Here is a 10,108-nt window from a genome sequence, read left to right on the forward strand (position 1 = left end):
TGGGTTTCCTCCCATAATCCAAAGATTGGCAAGTTAGGTGAATTAGCCATGCTAAACAGCCATAGCATTTAGGGATGCCTAGGTTAGGTGCACTAGTTCTGAGGAAATGTCACTGGACTAGAAATGTTAACTCTGATATCTCTCCACTGATGCTGCCAGACCTGTTGAGCTTTTCCAGCAATTTCTGTTTTTGTTGCTCACTTATCTTTTCTCTACAATGGCCTAGCAAGACAGTTCAAGGAAAGTTAGGGATTGGCAAAAATTGGTGGCCTTGCCCTAGGAAAGAAGGAAAAAAAAAACTTGCCTGTCCAACAGGGTTTTGTTGATAAAAAAATTTTTAAATTTACTCATAACATGTGGGCATCTCTGGTCTAGGCTGGCACTTATTGCGCATAGAGCAGTTAAGATTCAACCACATTGTTATGGGTCTGGAGTCACATGTTGGCCAGACCAGGTTTCCTCTCTTAAAAGGACATGAGTGAACCAGATGGGTTTTTCCAACAATTGGCAATGGTTTCATGGTCATCATTAGACCAAATTCATACACTCAGAATCCCTACAGTGTGGAATCAGGCCCTTTGGCCCGACAAGTCCACACCGACCCTCGAGTAACCCATCCCGCTATACGATTATCCTATATTTACCCCTGACTAATACACGTAACCTTGGCACCCCTGAACATCACGGGAAATTTAGTATGGCTAATTCATCTAACTCGCACACCTTTGGATTGTGGGATGAAACCCACATTGAGACGAGGAGAGTGTACTAACTCCACAGAGTAACGAAAAGCTGGAATCGAACCCAGGTCCCTAGCGCTGTAAGACAGCAGTGCTAACCATTCAGCCACCGTGCCACCCAAGATTCTTTATTGAATTCAAATTCAACCATCTACATGGCAGGACTTAAACCAGAGTCTCCAGAACATTAGCTGAGTTTCTGGATTAACAATCTAGAAACAATAGCATGAGGCCATTGCCTCCTCATATGAAACAAATCCTGAAATTTAAGGAAGATAAACTTCAGAATGAGAAACAAGCTGGAAACCTAATGGTCAGATTTATTGAGAGGGATATTTGGTACATTACAAAACTGGCATGTGTTCCTCACACAAAGGGTGCATTGTGCAGATTAACAATCATAGCAATCAAACAGAATATCAAGATAAGAGTGCAGGGTTGCAGAGATAAATGGAAATTCAGCAATAGGGAGAGCAAGAAACAGATTGAGGCAATAAAAAGTGTGTTTCTTTTTGCAAAGGTTGTCAAAGCAAACAGAAAACAATTTTACAAAGAGACAGGATGTTAATATGGAGCCATAAAGTGAGGCTGCAGGCGACAGTAATAAAGCAAAGAAATGGCAAACTTGTCAAAGGGAATACGTTGTATCTGTTTTCACAAGTGAAGATGACAAAATACCAGCTTAAAAATAGATCTACTCAATTACTCCCATTGATTTATTAGCTTAAAAAGTAATGGAGATGATAATAGAACTTTAACACATCTCCAGGATCCAACAGTTTTCAGCTGAGGGTATTAAACAGAAATTACAGGTGTTAATCATAATTTTACAGCAGATTCGGGAATTGTGCTAATGGGATTGCAAAACTGCAAATGTTTTTTCACCAAGACTGAGAGGGAGGAAACAAGTAACTGAATAACTGCCAGTTTATCAAACTGGGGAAAAAAACTATTGAAATACCATAGAGGATATAGATTGACCCCATTAGACTGTCTGCCTTGGGTTGTGCCATTTGGAAGGTATCAAACTAATACGTTTTCAGAAACTCATGACCATTAGTCGATCAGGAACTAGTTTATATGGTGTATCAGCAGACATTTGATAAGGCTCCACATTAGACATTAATGTGAGCACAATGAATCAGAGCTAACCTCCTGAGGAGCTGGTAATTGACTTGGAGGAGGGAGATGACCGAGATGAAGGAATGTTCTTTGAATGGTGGGATGAACATATGTTGTTTGCAGGGACGTCAACTTTTCGCTACAAAACAGGAAAAATAGACTATATTAGAAGGAGGAACAGAGAGTTGTATTTCAAATTTGCAAATGGCATTGTGTTAAGTAAACAGTACATTCCTTTGTTTGGATGGGAGCAGCAAGTTATAAAGGGATCTAAACAGACTGAGTGAACTCCATCTTTCATTTTACTCAATGTTGACAAGTGAAGATCATCTGCTTACAGTCTCAGAAAGACCAAGTAGCATATTTTCTGAATGGTGAGAAACTAGAAGGTGTGGAGGAAGCCCATGTCATTGAAAGGCAATTACAAAAAGCATTTAAAAATGATGTTGGAATGATAGGCTTTTCTGAAGGAGTTGGAATTAAAGTATGATATGCAATTCAAGAATGAGGCTCCAAGTGTTTACAATCTTGGTTAGACCCCACTTGGAGTACTGTTTTCAATATTATACACAACTGGAAAAGTATATGGATCATGGGATAGGTGCAGTTCAGATTCAACAGAACTATCCAAGGACTTGAGCTCAATAATGAATCTGGTGTGTATTCTCAAGAGTACAGATGGCTGAGTGATCTAATCAAAGTGGTTAAAATGATTAAGCAGTGGATATTTAACACAAAAACAGAAGTTGTTGGAAAAGCTCAGCAAATCTAGCAGCATCTGTGAAGAGAAATCAGAGTTAAATCTAGATTCTCTAAATCCACTGGGTAAGGAATTCAACAACAGTGGGGCCGACTCTTAAAATCAGACCTTGTTCATCTAGGAGTGAGTCAGGAACTGAAAACAAAAAATTATGGAAATCACAGCAGTTCAGGCAGCAATCATGGGGAGAGAGCAAGCTAATGTTTCAAGTCTAGACAACTCTTTACCAGAGCTGATGTGAAGTGTGGAGGGGGTAGCATTTATGCTATAGTGGGGGGGATGGAGTGCTGGGGGAGAAAGGGTACTGACTGTCAGAGTAAGGGATTGGAATGTGAGAATGGCAGAAGAATGGTATGTCTAACTGCCAGATGGTTCCACTGGAGTGGGGGGAAAAGAGGAGAAAGGATAAGCTAAAAGGGAAGAAATGGGAATGAGCTCACAATCTAAAGGTACTGAACTTAATATTAAGTCCAAAAATCATGAATCAGGAACACCTTGTCACATTTAGGGAAGTGTAAAATCTGGAATATGAACTTCAAAAGTGGTAGATGCTGGATGAATTAAAAATTCCAAGAACAGGAGATAGCTTTTTAATCAGGTAAAGCTAACAAAAGATCTGGAGAATAGGTAGGCAAACTGTGTTAAACAGTAGTCATGATTTGGAGATGCTGGTGTTGGACTGGGGTGTACAAAGTTAAAAATCACACAACACCAGGTTATAGTCCAACAGGTTTAATTGGAAGCACACTAGCTTTCAGAGTGACGCTATCACACTATCACCTGATGAAGGAGCGTCGCTCCGAAAGCTAGTGTGCTTCCAATTAAACCTGTTGGACTATAACCTGGTGTTGTGTGATTTTTAATTGTGTTAAACAGGTCCTTGATATTACCTCCAAAAGTATTTTACAATTTGTTTTCCATTATTCACTCCTTCACCATACCAGGTGTTAAGTTCCATAAACCTAAATCTTCTACATCCAGTTTCTTAATTATTTCCATTAGCATTAGTTCTACACTTTGAGTGCTCTCTAATGAGTAATTCATGAAACAGAATGATCCAAGGCAGCAACATAAACATGCTTGTTTTAAGCAACAAATTTTAAAATCTATAAAATACTTTGGTATAGCTGAAAGACAATGCTTTAAATTGGAGAAATGATTAGTATCATCATTTTAAAAAAAAATCAATTCCATTAGATGCTGACTTTCAGGAAGAGCAAAAGGTGGAAAAATGAAAATTATATTTAGCAATAAACTGGAACTTTTATAATTAAAGTAATTTCTCAACATGGGGTGGCATGGTGGCTCAGAGGTTAGCACTGCTGCCTCACAGCACCAGGGACACAGGTTTGATTCCAGTCTCAGGAGAAAGTGAGGACTGCAGATGCTGGAGATCAGAGCTGAAAATGTGTTGCTGGAAAAGTGCAGCAGGTCAGGCAGCATCCAGGGAGCAGGAGAATCGACGTTTCGGGCATGAGCCCTTCTTCAGGAATCATGCCCGAAACATCGATTCACCTGCTCCTTGGATGCTGCCTGACCTGCTGCGCTTTTCCAGCAACACATTTTCAGCTTTGATTCCAGTCTCAGGTGACTATCTATCTGTGTGGAATTTGCACGTTCTTCCCATGTCTGTGTGGGTTTCCTCTGGGTGCTCTGGTTTCGTCCCACAAGCCAGGTGAACTGGCCATGCTAAATTGCCATAGTGTTAGGTGAATTAGTGAGAGGGAAATGGGTCTGGATGGGTTACTCTTTGGAGGGTTGGTGTGGACTTTTCGGCCAAAGGGCCTGTTTCCACACTGTAGGGGAATGAAATCTAAATCTCAAAATGAGAACCCCCATGGTTACAGCTCAAGGGGAAGCCATACAATTCTATCATGTCCCTTGGCTCAGAGTAAGCCCTTACACACATCCTGTGTGGAGTCTCCCCCTGCAGTTGTAGCATCAAACAGCATTTCAGATCCATTTTAAATGTTTCACATTCAGTTAAAAATTGCCCAACAGGTTTATTTGGAAGCACTAGATTTTGGAGCATTGCTCCTTTATCAGGTAGCTGTTGAGCAGGACTATAAGGCACAGAATTTATAGCAAATGATTAATGTCATGCAACTGAAATGATTATATATTGAACCTAGACTGCTGTTAAGTCTAGGTTTGTTCAATATATCATTTCAGTTGCATGACACTAATCTTTTGTTATAAATTCTGTGATGTATGGTCCTGCTCCACAGCTACCTGATTAAGGAGCAGCGTTTAAAAGCTGGTTTTGAGATCGGTGTGACTTCTTCCAAATTGAAGTGTGTTGGAAAATGGCTATTTTTAAACTTTAGACAGGGAGGGGGAAGAGAGAAACGGGGCAGATGGTGTAAAGTCCAGTGCAAAATACTGTATAGAGTTTGTTAATAAGATTGAAAGAGATCTGTAAAATGGGCATAAATTAAGGTGTGAAAGGAAGAAAATTGACCCATTCTACTGAGACAAAGAAAACAGCACACCAACAAGTCAAGGCTGTGGAGAGAGAAGGGAGTATGGAAGAAAATTGAGCAACAGACATAATGCAGTCAGTTTCTGAAGTTGTGGAAGTTGTTGAGATCTCGAGGCTGCAAAATCAAGTGGCGTTCATTGAGCTTAGAACATAGAACTTTACAGCGCAGTACAGGCCCTTCGGCCTTCAAAGTTGTGCATCGTGCAAAATTAATCTGATGCCCATCTAACCTTTCCCATTCCATTATTATTCATATGTATGTCCAACGCCCATTTAAATACTCTTAACGTCAGCGAGTCTACTACTGTTGTAGGCAGGCCGTTCCACAGCCCTACTACTCTCCGAGTAAAGAAACTACTCCAGGTATCTGCCCTAAACCCATCACCCCTCAATTTAAAGCTATGTCTCCTTGTGTTAGTCTTCACCATTCGAGGAAAAAGGCTCTCACTGTCCACCCTATCTAACCCTCTGATTATCTTATATGCCTCGATTAAGTCACCTGCCAATGAAAACAGCCTCAGTTCCATCAGCCTTTCCTCATAAGACCTTCCTTCCATACCAGGCAACATCCGAGTAAATCTCCTCTGAATGGAAACCCACTTCTGCATGGGTTTCCTCCAAGTCCAAAGATGTGCAGTTTAGGTGGATTAGCCACGTTATATTGCCCAGGATTCAGGGAGATGCAGAGTAGGTGGATTAGCCTTCGGAAATGCAGGATTACAGGGATGGGGGTGGGGGGGGGATGCTCTTCAGAGTCGGTGAAGCCTTGATGGCCTGAATGGCTTGCTTCCACACTGTAGGGATTCTATGAAGTAATTATAAGACCCTAAGATGGAGTACGCCATTCAACCCATCAAGTCTTATCTACCACCATTCAAAACAGATCCTGATTTCTCTTACTCACTGAAACTATCGCAGCATTAAATATTTAACAACCCAGCCTCAGCAGCCTTCAGTGGTAAAGAATTCCACAGATTCACTACCCTCAAAAAAACTCCTCCTAATTTGACCCCTTATAGTTATCAGGAAGAGTCAGAGTTTCAATTGAGCTCTGTAGACCTCCACTACAAACCTTCCTCCAGCCCACACAAACATCCATTAACTACTACTGTTTCCTGGACCTCTGGGGCGGCACGGTGGCTAGCACTGCCTCACAGCAGCAGGGACCCAGATTTCATTCCTGCCTCGGGCGACTGTCTGCGTGGAGTTTGCACATTCTCCCAGTGTTTGTATGGGTTTCCTCCAGGTGCTCTGGTTGTGCAGTTTTGGTCAATTGGCCATGCTAAATTGCCCATAGGGATGTGTAGGTCAGATGCATTAGTCAGGGGCAAATGTAGGGGAATGGGTCTGGGTGGGTAACTCTTCGGAGGGTCGGTGTGGACTTGGGCCGAAGGGCCTGTTTCCACACCATATGGATTCTAATTCTCAGTCAAATTTGTATCAGTGCGACTACTATCCTTTTTATTCTATGAGTCGTCACTTGTTCACAACTCTGTTGTGCAGCACTCTACAAAATGCCTTTAGAAGACCACGCACCCCTCATCAACCGCACTGCTCGCCAACTTTGTGTTGCCTCAAGAAACTCCAGCAAGTTAGCCAAACAGAATCTTCCCGTAGTCATCTGTGATTCTATTCCATTTATCAACGTTTTACTTACAGGATGCCTGAAAGTTGTTGGAACAGGTCTGTAATGGTGTCACGACTTTCATCATGAATCAGGCTGAGATACTGGAGGTGGACTATTGACATTAAAGCCGAACCCCAGAAAAAAAAAATCACTGCTATGAGGAGAGGTGAAAACTGAAACAGAGAGAAGGGGAATACCATATAGTGACGGGATAGAGAAAAATATGAATCAAGAGCTAAACCATCAACTTTCAATACTGCAATAAATTTATTCCTCAGTGAGTTTTAAACAAAATAGAGATTAAGCTGTGTTCCCTGCCAATAAAAAAATGGCACAAGGGTCATGGACTGTGTCCACAGGTCAGTCCCTCAAGTCTAGGTCCAGCCTTTAGTTTCAAAGTGCTTTTTATCATTCATTACTAAACTATTTTACACCAGATATATTTCAATATCAAAACAATGGTGCTTAATCTTTGCTTAAAAATCACTGAAAACTGTGCGGATATACCCAGTGTTACAACAGGCTCTAGGTCTCACATTTGAGAATGACAACATTCCTTAAATTTCCAAGTGTTGAGCACTTTTGAGGGTAATTTAGATTCAGAAATGAAGATTGGTGTAAACTCTGGGAAACATTCCAGCTTGACTGCAATGAATGAAGACACTGGGCAGATCAGATGACAAGTTCTTACCACTGAGGAGACGTAAAAGCAGAATTCTGCAATAATTCCAGCATGCTGCATTCTTAGCAAGTCTGAAAAGCTAAATCAATCCATATCCAGTCACAGGTGTCTTCCAGTTTGAACTCTGTTCACCAACTCTGTTCATCAGCCAACCAGATTTTGAATAGATACATGCTTAGAAAGGCTTATCCTTAAATAAAGATGCAGTTTACAAACAGTTTTCACTTTACACATGTTATATTATAGTGGCCAAAATAAGGATTCAATGTTATTGCATTGTGTAGAGAAGTCTTGTTAACATTGAAATTAAATATTTAACACTGGTCATTGGGCAGTTTCATTCACAATTGGACAAATCTGAGGTGCTGAGTGCTCAGGATTCTGCACAACGTGTCACAGGTTAGATTTGGGTCCAGTGTTCACGGGAATGGCCCTCAGTTCTGTCCGCATGCACAAGTACTCTCCTATCACAGCCATCAATGCAATGCACACAATGTTCACCAGCCACCAGCTCAGTGCTGTGGGAAAGTGTAAGTTGTAGATCCAGCAGCCCATGAAGTGGAAGATATGGATGGTCACAGTAAAATCCAAACACTGCTTTCCTCTTCGGATGAAATACCACAATCCAAGGGCGCTGGAGAAGAAAAGAGGAATAGATCATAGATGTACCTTTTAACAGAGCAGACTTTAACATATACTCTGGAGTTCTCAGCATTACGTTTACACTGAACTCCAGAGCATATGAAGGGATAGCTGCACTTTCAAGGGTGTGCCCAATTGGTTGGATGTAAAATATCTCCTCCAATCCACCAGCATGTTATTTCACAGTATCCTTATGCAGATTTGTACAGATTGTCAACCCACAGTTCTGTACAACTCATTTGTATTGTCTGGCAACTGCCTAGTCACTGTCAAATTCATTTCAGATCTCATTGTATAAACTGAAACGAAAGGAAAGCTATCCCTGTATCTCAGCCTGGGGTGATTTCAAACCCAGAGTGGCACTGAAAGGATAGTTTTATTTTACACCATCCCATCAATCCCCTTTTCTGAGCTCTCAAGTGATACAACACCAAGTTCATGAAGCTATCCACAACTAGCTGGAGAACAGCAGCATAGAGGTAATGTCACTGGAGACCTAAATAACACCACTACAAAAGCTGAGTGTTTAAATTTAATTAACAAACCTGAAATAAAACATTAATCTCATAAATAACAATCAATTGCATGACTACAAAAGCTAATGCCTTTTAGGGAAGGGAATCTGCAATCAATACAGAGCCTGGCCTACATGCAATTCTAGACCCACAGAAGTTGACTCTTCACTTCCCTCTGAAATGGCCTGGTGAGCCAGTCAGTTATAGGTTGCTCACCACCACCCACTCAAGAACAATTAGTGATGGACCACAGATATTAGCCTAATCACTACCACTTGAAAAGTTGTATTCCTTTTGGATAATGCTGTCCTCCTGAGTATTTCACAGGTAATTAAACATATGAGTATAGGAGCAAAGTAGCAAAAATGAGCTATTTTGGCAAAAGTAATTATCCTGCTTTTGGTTTATCCATCTTGCACTTCTCATTCGCATTAGAAGGCATATATAGTGCCTGTAAATATGCAACTCTACATTTGGTGTCATTATCTTGTTACATAATGAATTTACAAATGAGACTAAAAGGTACAAAAGAGTGGTATTGATATAGCCCTTTCATGACATCAGAATAGCCATTGCATTTCATAGCCAATGAAATATATTTTAAGTACACATTGTTGTAATATGACAACTGTGGTCCAATTTAAGCAAGTATAACTCCACAAACAACAATGTTTAAATTATGTTCAGCCTTAATGAGATAGGAGCTCATGATGTTGGGTTAGTATATTAGAAGACAGAGTTGGGAGAAAGAGGGCATTTTTAGGATGACAACACATAACTAATGGACTGTCATAGATCAATGATGGGCTGCAACTATTTACAAAATATATTAACGACTTGTATGACAGACATGAACTGGCTGTAGCCAAGTTTGCAGATGACAAAAAAAGACAGAAAGGCAAGGAGTAAGCATGACACAAGTAGTCTACAGAGGGTTATTGACAGGTTAAATGACTGGGGAAAAAAATTGACGGATTGAATTGAATGCGAGAATATCGGAGATGATACACAGTGTAAGAATAGAAGAACCAAGTATTAACTTAACTGGTGAAAGATAAAGAACAAAGAAAATTTACAGCCCAGGAACAGGCCCTTCGGCCCTCCAAGCCTGAGCCGATCCAAATGTACTATCTAAACCTGTCGGTCATTTCCTAAGCATCCGTATCCCTCTGCGCCCCACCTACTCATGCATCTGTCCAGACGCATCTTAAATGAATCTACTGTGCCTGCCTCTACCACCTCTGCTGGCAACGTGTTCCAAACGCCCACCACCCTCTGTGTGAAGTACTTACCGTGTGTATCCCCCTTAAACTTTCCACTTCTCATTTTGAAAGCATGACCTCTCATTATTGAATCCTTCACTTTGGGAAAAAGCTTGTCTCTATCCACCCTGTCTATACCCTTCATGATTTTGTAAACCTTAATCAGGTCCCCCCTCAATCTCCTTTTTTCTAATGAAAATAAACCTAACCTATCAACCTTTCTTCATAGCTAGCACCTTCCATACCAGGCAACATCCTCGTAAACCTTCTCTGCAC

At 40.9% G+C, this 10,108-nt stretch overlaps 1 long non-coding RNA gene across 1 annotated transcript; it reads right to left on the reverse strand.

Annotated features, from left to right (window-relative positions):
* Positions 1–1,042: 1,042 nt before the first annotated feature.
* Positions 1,043–7,806, reverse strand: LOC122547567. The gene is made up of 2 exons (XR_006311033.1): positions 7,423–7,806; positions 1,043–2,001 (listed from the first exon to the last, which is right to left on the reverse strand). It is a non-coding gene; the product is annotated as an uncharacterized LOC122547567 (long non-coding RNA).
* Positions 7,807–10,108: the final 2,302 nt, after the last annotated feature.

The sequence above is a fragment of the Chiloscyllium plagiosum genome, unplaced genomic scaffold, assembly GCF_004010195.1.
Source record: "Chiloscyllium plagiosum isolate BGI_BamShark_2017 unplaced genomic scaffold, ASM401019v2 scaf_5117, whole genome shotgun sequence".
Classification (NCBI taxonomy): Eukaryota; Metazoa; Chordata; class Chondrichthyes; order Orectolobiformes; family Hemiscylliidae; genus Chiloscyllium; species Chiloscyllium plagiosum.